This window comes from Mesocricetus auratus, unplaced genomic scaffold, assembly GCF_017639785.1.
Source record: "Mesocricetus auratus isolate SY011 unplaced genomic scaffold, BCM_Maur_2.0 Super-Scaffold_100676, whole genome shotgun sequence".
Classification (NCBI taxonomy): domain Eukaryota; kingdom Metazoa; phylum Chordata; class Mammalia; order Rodentia; family Cricetidae; genus Mesocricetus; species Mesocricetus auratus.
This window is the reverse complement of record NW_024429266.1, coordinates 165,232,594-165,247,802: the sequence shown is the minus strand read 5'-3', so window position 1 is coordinate 165,247,802 and position 15,209 is coordinate 165,232,594. Positions and strand designations below refer to the sequence as shown.

General features: G+C 37.3%; 1 protein-coding gene across 4 annotated transcripts in view; it reads right to left on the bottom strand.

The window, feature by feature from the left end:
* Cntn6 (contactin 6) overlaps positions 1-15,209 on the bottom strand; it is a 393,737-nt gene that overhangs the window by 347,106 nt on the left and 31,422 nt on the right. The window contains exon 1 of one of the 4 annotated variants that reach the window (XM_040738247.1): positions 4,851-4,973. The exons of the other annotated variants lie outside the window; for them this stretch is intronic. The gene's annotated coding sequence lies outside the window, so the exon portion shown is untranslated. Of the gene's footprint in view, positions 1-4,850; positions 4,974-15,209 lie in introns of those variants that run through there. 4 annotated transcript variants of the gene reach the window in all.

Genomic DNA, 15,209 nt, shown 5'->3' with positions numbered 1-15,209 from the left:
TCTATTATAGAGCTATAGTCATGAAAACTGCTTGGTATTGGCACAAAAATAGACAGGTAGACCAATGGAATAGAATTGAAAACCTTGATATTAACCCAGACATATATGAACATCTGATCTTTGACAAAGAAGCTAAAAATATACAATGGAAAAAAGAAAGCATCTTCAACAAATGGTACTGGCATAACTGCGTGCTGGCATGTAGAAGCATGTGAATCGATCCATGTCTATCGCCGTTCATAAAATTTAAGTCCAAATGGATCAAAGACATCAACAAAAATCCACCCACACTGAAACTCTTAGAAGACAAAGTGGGTGGTACCCTTGAATGATTTGGTACAGGAGACAGCTTCTTGAACATAACACCAATAGCACAGACAGTGAATCAACAATTAATAAATGGGACCTCCTGAAACTGAGAAGCTTCTGAAGGAAAGGACACATTCAGCAAGACAAAAAGGCAGCCCACAGAATGGGAAAAAATATTTACTACCGCCACATCTGACAGAGGGCTGATCTCCAAAATTTACAAAGAACTCAAGAAGCAAGTCTCCAAAACACTAAAGGATCCAATTAAAAGGTGGGGTACAGAACTTAATAGAGAATTCTCAATAGAGGAGTGTAAAATGGCTGAGAGGCTCTTGAGAAAGTGCTCACCATTCTTAGCCATCCGGGAAATGTAAATCAAAACAACTCTGAGATACCATCTTACTCCTGTCAGAATGGCTAAAATCAAAAACACCAATTTATGCTGGAGAAGATGTGGTGAAAGGGGAACATGCCTCCATTGCTGGTGGGAGTGCCAACGTGTACAGCCACTTTGGAAATAAGTATGGACATTCCTCAGAAAAATGGGAATAAACCTACCACAAGGCCCAGCAACTCCGCTCTTAGGCATATATCCAAATGACACCCATTCATGCAAGGATGTCTGTTCCACTATGTTCATAGCAGCATTATTTGTATTAGCCAGAACTTTGAAGCAACCTAGATGCCCCTCAACCAAGGATGGATAGAGAAAATGTGGTACATTTACACAATGGAGTACTATTCAGCAGAAAAATACAATGGAATCCTGAAATTTCCAGGCAAATGATGGCACTAGAAGAAACCATCCTGAGAGAGGTAATCCAGTCACAAAAAGAGAAACATGGCATGTACTCTCTCATATATAGATTTTAGTCATAGATCTGGGGCATGCCAGCCTACACTCCCAAGGCCAGAGAGTCTGGGAAACAGAACCTTCATTCAGTGGCTAATGGAAGAAGAGGCAGACTCCCACGGCTAAGCACTGAGCTGAACACAAGAAAGCCAGTAGCAGAGAGGGAGGACTGATGACCAAAGGGATTAAGACTGGGCTGGTTTAACCCCCAGAAACAGCTGACCTGATAAGGGTTAGCTCTTGAATCCCAGGCTGATGCCTGGGATTCCAGCATGGGACTGATCAAGACCCCCTGAATGTACGTGTCAGTGAGGTGGCCTAGGTAATCTATTGAGCCTTGGTAGGTAGATCAGTATTTATCCCGGGTGTACAAATGGAATTTGCACTCCCATCCAACAATGAGAGCTGCACTCTCACCCTGAAATCTTGTGGGAGAGTCCAGGCCCTGTCCTGGATGTCCACTCTCTCCATATCTCTTCAATATTGTACTTTAAGTTCTAGCTAGAGCAGTAGGACAACAAAAGGAGATAAAGGTGGATACAAATAGGAAAAGAAGAAGTCAAGCTTTCACTATGTGCAGAAGATATGATAGTTTACATAAGTGACCAGAAAAACTCTGCAAGGGATCTCCTAGAGCTAATAAACATCTTCAGCAAAGTGGCAGGATACAAGGTTAAGTAAAAAAAAAACAGTAGCCCTTTTATATACAGATGATAAAGTAGCCGAGAAAGAAATCAGAGAAGCATTAGCCTTTACAACAGCCATAAACAGCATCAAATATCAGGGGATAATGTTAACTAAAGAAGTGAAAGACCTGCATAGCAAGAACTTTGAGTCTCTAAAGAAAGAAATCAAAGAAGATACCAGAAAATGAGAAGATCTCCCATGATCTTGGATTGGTAGGATCAACATAATAAAAATGGCAATCTTGCCAATAGCAGTCTACAGATTCAATACAATCCCTATCAAAATTTCATCACGTTTCTTCACAGACCTTGAAAGAACAATAATCAACTTTATATGGAAAAACAAAAGGCCCAGGATAGCCAAACAACCGTATACAATAAAGGAACTTCAGGAGACTAATCAACATACCTGACTTCAAACTCTATTATAGAGGTATAGTCCTGAAAACTGTTTGGTATCGGCACAAAAATAGACAGGTAGACCAATGGAACCAAGTTGAAATCTCTAATTTTAACCAACACACCTATGAACACATAATTTTTTACAAAGAAGCTGTAATTATACAATGGAAAAAAGAAAGCATCTTCAACAAATGATGCTGGCATAACTGGGTATTGGCATGCAGAAGACTGCAGATAGATCCATGTCTATCACCTTTCACAAAACTTAAGTCCAAATGGATCAAAGACCTCAATATAAATCCAGCCACACTGAAGCTCTTAGAGGAGAAAGTGGGAGATACTCTTCAATGAGTTGGTACAGGAGACCACTTGCTGAACATAACACCAGTGGCACAGACACTGAGATAGACAATTAACAAATGGGACCTCCTGAAATTCAGAAGCTTTTGTAAGGCAAAGGACACAGTCAAGAAGACAAAAAGGCAGTCCACAGAATGGTAAAAGATATTCATTAGCCCCACATCTGACTGAGGGCTGATCTCCAAAATTTACAAAGAACTCAAGAAGCAAGTCCCCAATACACCAAAGGATCCAATTAAAAACTAGGGTACAGAACTAAACAGAGAATTCTCAATAGAGGAGTCTAAAATGGCAGAGAGGCACTTGAGAAAGTGCTCAACATCCTTAGACACCCGGGAAATGCAAATCAAAATAACTCTGAGATACCATCTTACTCCTGTCAGAATGGCTAAAATCAAAAACACCAACAACAATTTATGCTGGAGAGGATGTCGAGAGAGGGGAACACTCCTCCAATGCTGATGGGAGTGCCAAGCTGTACAGCCACTTTGGAAATCAGTATGGAGATTCCTCAGGAAAATGGAAATCTGTCTACCACAAGATCCAGCAATTCCACTCTTAGGAATATTTACAAAAGATGCAAATTTATACAACAAGGACATCTGCTCCACTATGTTCATACGAGCATTATTTGTAATAACCAGAACCTGGAAGCAACCTAGATTCCCCTCAACTGAAGAGTGGATAGAGAAAATGTGGTACATTTACACAATGGAGTACTACTTGGCAGAAAAAAATCAACGGAATCTTGGAATTCGCAGGTAAATGGATCGCACTAGAAGAAACCATCTTGAGTGAGGTAAACCAGTCACAAAAATACAAACATGGTATGTACTCACTCATATATGCATTTTAGACATGAAATGGGATAGTGCCAGTCTGCACTTCAACTGACATAAAGTCTGGGAAACAGGAAAAAACCTAAGAGAGATATTCATGGTACTCCAGAGAAGAAGAATGAGGCAAGATCTTCTGAACAGATTGGGAACATGGCAAGGAGTAGAGGGGGAGTGGGAGCTGGAAAGAAGGGAGGAGGAGAAGAGGAAGAGAGAGTAGGTCATGAGGGAACAGGGGGAGAACAGGATGAGAAATACCATAAAAGAAGGAATCATTGGTTATAAGACAGATCTGGCACCAGTGAGACCTCTAGTGTTCTAAAGGGATGACACCAACTGGTAAGCTAAGCAATAGTGGAGAGACCACCTCGAATGCCCATTCCTGATAATGAACTTGACATCTACACTATATGCCATCCCAGAACCTTCATGCAGTGACTGATGGAAGCAGAGGCAAACACCCAAAGTTAAACACTGAACTGAACCCAAGGAACCCAGTGACAGAGAGAGATGAGCCATGAGCAAATTGGCAAAGAATGGGCTGGCAAAACCAGCAGAGACAGCTGATCTGAACAAGGGGGAGCTCTTGGACCCCAGATCGACAGCTGGGAGGCCAGCATGGGACTGATCCAGACCCCCGAATGTGAGTGTTAGTGAGGAGGCCTGGGCAATCTATGGGGCCCTGGGGAGTGGATCAGTGTTTATCCCTGGAATTCAAACAGACATCGTGTGTCCATAACACAAAGAGGGATGCTTTCTCATCCTGGACTCTTAGGGGAGTGCCTGTACCCTGCCCTGAGCGAAATTACAGACTCTGGATATCCCCTATGTGGAAAGAAGTGGGGATAGGGTGGGAGGCTGGGAGGGAAGGTTGGGAGGGGTTGCAGGGGTTGGGATGGGGGTGGGAACTGAGATTGACACATGAAGCAAGCTATTTAAAATTAAAATAATAAAAATGCTAAAAAAGAAGTTAAAAGACAAAGAAAAATTAGTTCATCTAAATCATCTGATGCCTGTTACATTTTTCAAAAACATGGCCTAACATACGCATTCAGTTATTGTTGATAGCTCTGCAGAAATCGATATCTAATATCAATTCACATAAGTTTAACTGTCTCATACTTAGCAATTGTCCTATGGGAAATAATGTAACTACAAACTTATTGTGAAAAAAAGACAGAACTATACATACTAGAATGAATTACCCACTTGATTATTTTGTTAATTTTCAAAGTATTCATGAATGGGAGTATTAGCTACATTGTTGTAAAAATGCACAGTGACTACATTAACAGATAGTTTACATCAGGTGACAAATCTAAAAGGATCTCAAACTGTTCTTAATCCTGGACCTACCTTCAATACAATATAATGATATATCACTGGGGAGTCTTTCTTTCTCACCTTGAACTTACTTTATAGGCAAGATTGGCTTGAAAGACATGATTAAGGAATCCCCTGTCTCAGTTTCTCAGCTCTAGGGTTATGTGGGCAGGCACCCACACATAGCCTTGCATGAAACATTTGATCAAACCAGAGGACCACGTTTCTTTCCCTGTAAGAGAATGAAGATTTCCACTGATGAAATAGTTTTTTAATCCACAAAACCCAGAGGAAAAGGCAAGACAAAACAATAACTAAAACATAAACAGTGAACATAATTTATGGACTCCTTCACAAACATATTGCACAGTACATGGTCTTTAAACTTACAGCTTTACAATAGCTCCCTGATAATCTCTCATTGAACTGGTGATATGGTTTTTATTTAAAGCAAATACATTTACTTCAAAGTTGTCCCCAAGAATAGTATTAGCTACATAGCTATGCTAATATTCTTCTATAAATGTATGCTAATCACTTTCCTATTTATGTATATTCACATCAATATCCAAATACATATAAACAAGAGAAGACATACACCCATTTGTTCCAAAACTGAAGTGAAGATTAGATAAATGAAAATGTGAATGCCCAAACAACCTAATGGAACTTAATAAAAAAGCTTGAATTATTAAAAGTAAAACCTTTGTTCAAACCTTTTTTCCACTTATATGAACATATTTGGTTTGCTAAAGGGGAAATTCAAAGTTCTAGTGCTAATCGTTTGATTAAAAAAACACTTTAGAAACAAAGAGTTCATGCAAGTATAGTGATCCATAGTAAATGTGTGTATCTCCAGGTAGCTTGGAACTGCATAGGTGTTCAATGACTTTATCACTACCAGAACAGCTTTGTTCTTAGTTCTTAGTTCATTAGTCCTTTTAGTTAAAACTTCTTCCTGGTAATCATTAATCTACAAAATTGTGTTTGGCAGTTGATCCTATTCCTAGTTTTGTACATGGCATTAGGAATATTCTTTATTTAAGCACTAGGTTTTTACACTACTAAATATGGAGCAGAAATGGGCTTGCCTAGATGGTCCTGCAAATTGTTTTGAGCATGGATCACAGATGTTGACCACATGACAAAGAACACTGAAGCTGACTCAGGGTCAGTGTTATAGGTGAGGTATGGATGAGTCACTAGTTTTTCTTATTCTCACTGGTGGTTCTGGTCATTTCCGGGGGCACTTAGAAGTGGATACCAAGACAGCAAAGTCTATATGATGTAAAACCTTAAGGCATGTTTATGGTGCACACTAATGTTGAAATTTGTATTTTCTGAGTGATGCTCAGTAATGAAAGAAAATACAGCAATTTCTAATCATGAGCTAAAAGGGCCAGACTCACTTTCTGTTGTTTCATTAAGATTTGGACAGAGAATCTGTGTGTGTGTGTGTGTGTGTGTGTGTACGCGTGTGCGTGTGCATGTGCGTGTCTGTCTGTCTGTGTGTCTGTGTGTCTTTGTGTCTGTGTATTTGTGTGTGTTCTGGTTATTTTTTGTCAACTTGCTACAAACTAGAGTAACACTGGAAAACTGATCTCATTTGAGGGATTGATGAAATAAGACTGACTTAAGAAAATATCTGTAGTGATATTTTCTTAATTAATCTTTGATGTGGGAGGGCCACAGCCCACTGTGGGAAGTGCCATCCCTGGGCAGGTACACCTGAACTTTATAAGAGTGGTAGTCAAACAGGCCATGGAAAGCAACCCAGTAATCATTGTCCCTCCATGGCTTCTACTTCAAGCTCTTGAATTTTCTTCCTAAATTGGTTCCCCAGTAAAAGAGACTGTAAACCTTTATGACAAATAAACCCTCTTCTCCTCCAAGTTTGGTCATAGTGTTTGCCACAGCAACAGAAACCCAACTAGAAGAGAATGAAACTAGCCCATGATAATTCGTTAGAGTAATTGCAGCAAATCATCTATATAAAACTGTCTGGTAGATACTCAATTTAAGATAATTATTACAGACAGACATTCTCTTCTGTAAAAAAATCTATACATGACAAATTTACTTATACAATCTTAAGGACATACAATATGTTTTATATCTTTCCTATGATTTAATATGTTCCCTCAAATGATTGTTTTAAATGTATATGCACACCCACAGAAAATTCAATGACTACTTCAGACATTGGGGAATATCACTTCACCTATTGCAATAACCTAATGGAAGCTTCAAAGTATTTGAAGAAAAATAGAAAAGACCCTCCAGCTATAGATTCGATTGTCTTTTCCCAGCACAGAAGAGTTCAATCAACAAAATATATTTAATGCCTAGAATTCTTGAAATCAGAGTAAGAGATTAGAAAGTGAAAAATTTAATCAACTATCACTTTTGTATATAAGATGCAGAATTAGTTTATTGGCTTCAAAGATAATATCCTCTGTGTTATGTTGGCTGAGTCAACTTATCAATGGTATTTAATTATGTCTCTAATTAAATCTCACTATCTTAAGGAAATAAAGTACAATTTCTGAGATAGTCATATGTGTTTACATATATTTCTGAAAGCAGTTACTAATATTGATAGTTTAACTCTTAAATTTAAGAAATGAAATCATATATTAATTGAAAAGAAATGTTATTATAATACCACATGGAATTTTTCCACCTCTGTCAATTATATATTACTCATGTAAATATGAGTAATACAGGCAAACATACAGGTATATGCACCTGCATGTCTGCATGCCAATACACACACACACACACACACTCACACATACATACATATACATAACTGTATTAGTTATATTACTCAAATCAATTATTCATCTTTGTTTGCAATTATTGTAAATTTACTTTCCAACACTCCAAATCTAGATTATTTGAGAGTCTCTCATTCTTTTTAGTAAAAAAGACAGTATAACCTGTAAATTTTCTATTTTGCTTGCAAATAATCAGTTCTTTACAGAATAACATCACTTTTTATGCAATTTGGTTGTTAGCACATTATAGTACTTGATATGGAAAATATTCATATATGTACATGATCAGATGGCAACAGTACCAGATTCACAGAGCCTCAACTGTGGGTCTGTGATGTATGTCTCCTCATTCTCAGAGAAAAGAACATTCAGGATCCATGGATGGAATTACCTGTTCAGGTGACCAGATGACTCCTTGTTTCCAAATAGCTTAGTCTGGCATCACACTCCTCATCCTACTGCCTCTATTTGTGGGTGATAATAGCATCATGCCAGGCTCAAGAGACTTCCTCCTGCTTTGTTTCTTTGTTCGGTTGTTTTATTTTGTTTTTGTTGTTTTTTTCAAGACAGGGTTTCTCTGTGTTGTTTTGGAGCCTATCCTGGAACTTGCTCTGTAGATCAGGCTGGCTTCTAACTCTGCCTCTGTCTCCAGAGTACTGAGATTAAAGGCGTGCGCCACCAACGCCCGGCACTTCCTTCTGTTTTTAATTGTTTGTTATGTGGAAAGTTTCTTACTACAGTTATATGGTAATATTATGTTGCATAGTCATAGCAGGAAATTCTAAATATAGAGATTATGTGGATTCTGAGAAAGTCTTGTTCTGCTTTTCAGGCTTATGACAAATATGGTGTTTACAGTCACAAAATTCTACTTGCCAAGTGCTGAACTGTGGCCAGTGAAGTTTTTTCATGTCAGGTTATGAAAGTGTTAAAGGCAGGTGTGGACCCTGCTGCTCTGGGACTTTTATACAAAGGAAGTGCTTATATCTGGAAAACAGGCAGAGTCACAATAATGGTGAGTAAGAATAATGAACTCAATGGAATGATACGATGATGAAGACCTATGGTGCAATAAAGCAGCCATCATGGCTGCCACTCCTGATACTTTCATTAGGGAAGGTTTCTGTCTCTGTAAATGCTCCTAAGCACATGGATGCTTGCCTTTCTCCTACACCGTAAAGCAAAGTTTGGATTTGGCTCATGTTAGCAGATTGATTTTATCCTGCAGAATGAGATTCATACTTATAAGCATCTATAATTTTCAATCACCTAGGACAAGTTTATACAGTGGTTTAAAATAATCAAGACCTGATTTAATTCCTTAACCACTCTTCATTTTCCAAATGAGGCAATAGAGGCTTAGAACGACTCTAGGCAAAATAGTAAAATTCCCAAAAGTTCACAACAGAAACAGTTTAAACATTTAAAATTTTGCATGAAAAAGATATATAAACTATAACAGGGAATATAATAAAGATGTGGGAGATCCTAGGGCAGGATGAATTGTAAGTATTGTAATAATTTGAGAACAAAGTTCACAGTGGATGAAAATAATGCAACTTTTAAAATGCTGTTAAGTGTAGAAACAAACTGAAAACAAATTGACAGACAAGAACAAACTAAAATCTAGGATGCCTCCAAGGTAGAGAATATCCAATGAGCCACAATCACATGGAGTCATCAGGATTGTTTGCTCCTAAGGTGACACCATATCTGAGCAGTAGGTGCTGCCATCACCATTAGGATAAATTAGCATAATGATTAGATTAAGAGAAAAAGGAAGCTTTGATTTACAGAAATTCCCTACAGTCAATTTCCAGTCCAGAAAGCCACAGTGAAATCTCACGTGTTTGGTAGCTGAGTCTGTGACTTATTTTTTAATATTTGTAAAGGGCAATAAGTGATAAGTAGTTGCTATATCATTTTACAAGATGGGTGGCTGGTTAGTAGTCATTTTTATTCTGACCTGGCTTGAACCTGCACAGCACTCACATTGCCTCTGGCATTTGACTGTGTGCAGATTGCATTTTACTTTTTTTTTCTTTTTTCTTTCTCCAGAAATTGGTCATTGCCTGGGAAAAGCAGCAATTTGCAGGAAACTATGCTCCAAGCTTACTAATTTAAAAGTCTAAAGTGAACTGCTTTCTTTTGCCCTAAATTCCATTTCCAAACTTTGCTTGAACATCTGATAATTTATTCAACATTCAAGCCTAAAAATTTACACTGGCAAAGATTGGGTCTATACATTAGCTCTTACACAATACTATGTGATCAACCTAAAAGGTTTCCAGAATTCAGATATAGGTCAACTCAATCATGTCTGATATAAATAGAAATACTTAGATATCTATGATAAATACATTTATTTATAATGAGTGTTCTGAAAATATACCTAAAATATAAACAAATAAAACATCAAATTGTATTTATTCCACACACCTCAGTGATCTAGATAATTGTAGAATGAGGGACTTAGAGTGTTTCATTTGCTTCTGCTCATATTTATTCATACGTTTTTAGAACATTTTTATGATTGTCACTGTCCCAGGACTTGAAGATCTAATAGTGACCATATAGGTATGCACCTGGGTGCCGGAGCCAATCAAAGGCAATAAACACTTGATTTTAACAAATTCCAATACATGCTTTGTATGGAGTCAATAGATGAGACATATAGAGAAAAGTACCCTTCTTAGATAATGAAACTTACAGACTCTACTTGAAAGAAATGATCCCTAAGAGGTGAATATCAGAAAGTCATAAAATCTGGAGGTGATGCTTGGGGGTTGAGTAGAGGAGTGGGCATTCTAATCAAAAGTGTCTGTGTGGTGTGTGTGTGCGCGTACATGTGTGAGTGGGTGAGCACGCGCACGTGCGTGTGTGTGTGTGTGTATACCACCTGTAGAGGATAAAAAAAACAGAAGAAAACTTGGCAGAAAGAAAAGCAACTGAGTCATCATACAGTCAGAGCTTTCAAAGGAGAAGGGCAGCAAGTGGTCCTGACAAGGCTAGGAGGACATAGCTCAGAGCTACAAGTTACACCGGTGACAGTGCTCCAGAGCAGAAGAATGGTGGCAGGACATACAGTTCAGTTACTTGGCAAGAACAGTGGGAGAGCTTGGACATGTTAGGCGTTGCTATGGGCTGTATTGGTATTGGTGGTTGTGGCTCTGTGCCTCTCTTTCAGTTGCCTGTTCCAGTGCTATGACAGAATGCTTGCAGAACAGCATCAGCAGAAGCAGTCAGAGAAGAAGCAGAGATTGAGTAATGACAGTTTTGATGCCTGTGTATATAAAGTTATGCCAAACTTGATTTTATCTTAATGGAAGGAAGCCTTATTTCTACTAACACAAAACATAATGTGTATGTTAATTACTTAATATTTTCTTAAAACTAGAGGTATGTGGTAATGAAATACTATATAGAACATATCTCTTGGTGGGCTGGCTGAGATTTTCATAAGAAATTCATTCTTACAACTTTGAAATTCTTAGTTCTAGCAGTCTTTCTAGATATTTCCAGTGGATTATAAAACATGTTAAATGTTCAACTTTATTCAATAGCTTCATACCACATCTTACTAAAGAAATGCCTATATGTGATGAAGACATAGAAGGAGAGGATGTCATCACATAAGAAACAAAGGACAAAGACAGTGAATATACCTATCTTCCAGGTCAGTGTCTGTCGTCTTGACATAGCTACTACGCTATTAAAATAACACATGATACTGAGTACTGCTCACCAAGAACTGATAGGCTCAATTAAAAAAAACTACTCAAAGTAATCATGATGAAGTCAAAGTGAATCGTAGCTATTTCATTTGCCCTGCCATAATGATAGGCAGGGGCTACAGGAAGCCTTCTCTATATTTATAACTAATCTAAATGTTTCAGGCAGATATATGGTACTTCCAAAAGTAACACCAGAAAAATAATATAACCTGGATAAAATGTCACACTCTACACCAATATCTATTTTAAATGGGTCATAAACTAAACATAAAAGCTAAATTTATAAAATTGTAGAAGAAAACAAAAGAATTTTATGAGACTGACATAGGCAAAGATTCTTTAGGCAGAGCAAAAATATTCACTACCCATAAAAGAAAAAAACAATAAATGTGGCATCATAAAAATTAAAATATAACCTTCAACAGAGGCTAGGAGAAATGTAATGTATTAGACAGGAAATACATACCTACAATGTAAAGATATAATGCAGCAACAAGAAGCAAAAGTCTACTCAAAATAACAAAACCTGAATGCAAGTAGTCAATGAGATCATTGAATAGGCTTAACAACAGGGAAAATGTAAATTAGAATCATAACACCCACATCCCTGGTGTGGTAAAACTAAAACAATAAAAAACCGACAAGGAGAATATTCAGAAATCTCACACATTGCTGTTGAGAATATGGAAGATAATCGTGTTGGAAAACATGCAGTTAGGTTCAATATCACTTATACCATAGTTCAATCTTCCCCTTAACCCAAGTTAAATATCTACCCAAAGAAATGCTCACAATTATCAGAAACCCTAATCAAAACAGACTAAAACTAGGAAAGAGGGTCTACTAATTGGCATGTGGGAAACATTGTTGGCCATGGAATACTATTGAGTAATAAAAAGTAACACAGCTCACGATATATGTAAATATATTAAAGTAACAAAAATACACTGAACTATGAGACACTGAAGATTACCATAAAGAAAAGGATGATGCCATAGCTGTACACCCACACACAGGAGGCTGAGGGCAGTGGATCAAGGTTTGCAGCCGGACTGTCTTGTGATGTTCAACTCCCATCTCAAAACAACTCCCATAAACAGAATATAATGTTCTTTATTTGTCACACACACACACAAATTATGAAATTACTTTTGATGATAATAAAAATATTCCCTATCCTGAGGATATCAAGAAATAGAAGTTACATGTGGATTCTCCATTATGTACTGAGTATATAGAGTAAATCTCAACAACCAAATTTCTTATAGCTTCCTATTTTGGAAGGGAATAAGAGAAAACTATATAAAATAATAATAAGCAAATTAATAAAGGTTGTGTAAATTACAACACCATCCCCATGTTCTATGTTAAGTTCTGTTTATTTGCATTTGTAGGTTGTTCTCTGGCTATTGGCTTTTGTATTGTGGTCACTAGCCTGGTTTTCTTGAATATAGTGTCTTCCATTGACATTATCTTTCAGATAAGCTCTAAAACTGCTAATTTCAGGAATTTTCAGAAATAATGTCAACATACAAATATACATGAGTAAATATGCAATTATACACTTTTGTCACTTATGAGCTCAAAGAGTTTAATTTACCATTTAGATATTCCCCAGAGGTTTTAGGGTTTGCTATGATTGCATATGGCTCATCTATTCAGGTTCATGTGTTATGGGCTTGAATCTAAATGGTGATGGGATTTAAAAGTCATGAAAGTATTTTCTTTTATCGTCTATACATATGTACAGTCATTTATTTGCTTATTCATTTACCTCGAGGCAGAACACACATGCCAGTGTGTGTGTGTGTGTGTGTATGCGCGTGTGTGCGTGTGCGCGTGTGCGCGTGTGTGTCTCTGTGTGTGTGTAAGAGAGAAGACAATTTTCATAACTCCATTCTCTTGTTCTATTATATAGGTTCTGGGGATGAAACACAATCTATGAGGTCTAGCAGCAGGCACTGCACACATACCATTAAGTGGTGGTAGCACTAAGAGGATGCATGTATGAAGCAATTAGGACATTGGCAGTTCCAGTGGAACAGGAGAGCCAAAAGGACACTGTCCCTATAGCTTCATTACCATGCCACTACCATATTGCTGGAAGTTTCACTTGCATACACCTTTCTGCCATGATGCCATCCTCTAAGAACCTGAAGCAGTGAAGTTGTGGAAGCTCTTTCCTGTATGAAGTAACCAGGTTTAAATACTTCATTATTGCCATGAGCAACAGACTAACACACAAGTACTGAAATTCACATGCATACACACACTCTCACACAAAGGCACACATACATGCATACACACACGTGTATGTATAACCAGTTTATCTTTTATTACTCTTTCTTAAGTGTGCTTAACACTAGTGGTTTAAGGACCAAAATCAGACCAACCATCAATTGACAAAACAAAACAAACACACATCAGTAAACAAAACAAAACACACACACACACACACAAGTACAGATGCAAAAAGAATTAAAATGGGGTTATTCCACTTTTTTGTACCTGTTGAGGTTTTCTATGTTGCCAAGTATGCGTAGAATTCTCACCTCAAGCAACATATATACAAAAGGCACTCCCAAAGCTAAAGGATCAATGAGGAAGAAAGGACAAAGCCTGAGAGTTTAAGATAGTGAATAACTACAAAGAAACATTATCTCTGGTCTCTGCAATCCAGTTGCATACATGAATAGAAAGTGGTTTCTATAGAATGTACAAACCTGTGTAAGCCAAAGCCAGATCAAATAACAGCAAGGAAATAGGAATTGGTCACTCAATTCCACACAAACCCATGAAGCCTTTGATAGTTGTTAGCTACCGGGAAAGGGAGAGAACCTACTTCTTCTATGACTGTAGCCCTTGCTAAGTTATCATTCTCAAGCAGAGAACCACAGCATCCAGTAATATTTGGGCAGCATAAATTGGTCTTGAAGGATTTAAAAACTACAAAAAAATAAAAAGCAAACAAAGACCTTGGGTTGGTAGGGAAGGGGTAGAACTGGGGTAAAGGAGGTGAACACAATCAAAACACGTTGTATGGAGTTCTCAAATAATTAACAAAACTAATTGAAAAGAAAACAAAGAATTTAAAATGAGTTACATTAAAAATATCAATCTTACATGATCTACATTTAATAACTGATGTACCTTCTAGCTTATTAGTTCTTCTAAAAGCCTGTGAAGTTCTTTCCGACAATCCTTATTTGTGTAACAAGTGTTTATTTATTTCTAACTAGAAGTGGGTGGGAAGATTTGTGAAGGATCAACAGGTCCAGTCCTGTATGTGTAATACTATAGAAAACCAGCTTTTCACCTTTTATAGCTTGCGAATTTGAGGAGCAGAGATTACATGTGTAAAAAAACAGAAAAGAGAGAAAGGATATTTTCTATAGAGGAACTGAAAAATGGCCATCTTATTAACACCAGGGTTGTCTGTTTGGCAGAAATCACTCATTAACAACCCAAATGCTAAATTCAATTTAGACTTCCATTAGAATCCGCCAAATCATTTCCATTAAATTATGAATTACAGAGACTTGACTGTATGAAAGACCAAATGGTCAGTACTTGAACTGAAGAAAATAACATGAAGTGAATGGTCTTGGTTAATAAAACTCTATTCATCCTTCGCGCAATTATCAAAGCCACCTTGGCCACCTGTGCACCAGCCATAGCCTCAGCAGAGAAGAATAAAGACAAGTGAAGAAAAAAGGATGAAGAACTAAATTACTATGAACCTTGAATCAGAAAATTGTGAAACTTCACCCTTCAAGGTCTTATTTTTTTTTTCATTTATAAAACTGATTTAAAGGAGAATAAAGTCCCTGCTGCTTTGTGTCTGAGGTTGATTTTCCCATGGGTTTACTGTTCAATTTCTTGACTAAATATTTTATTTCTCCAATGAAACTTCTATTAAATAAATG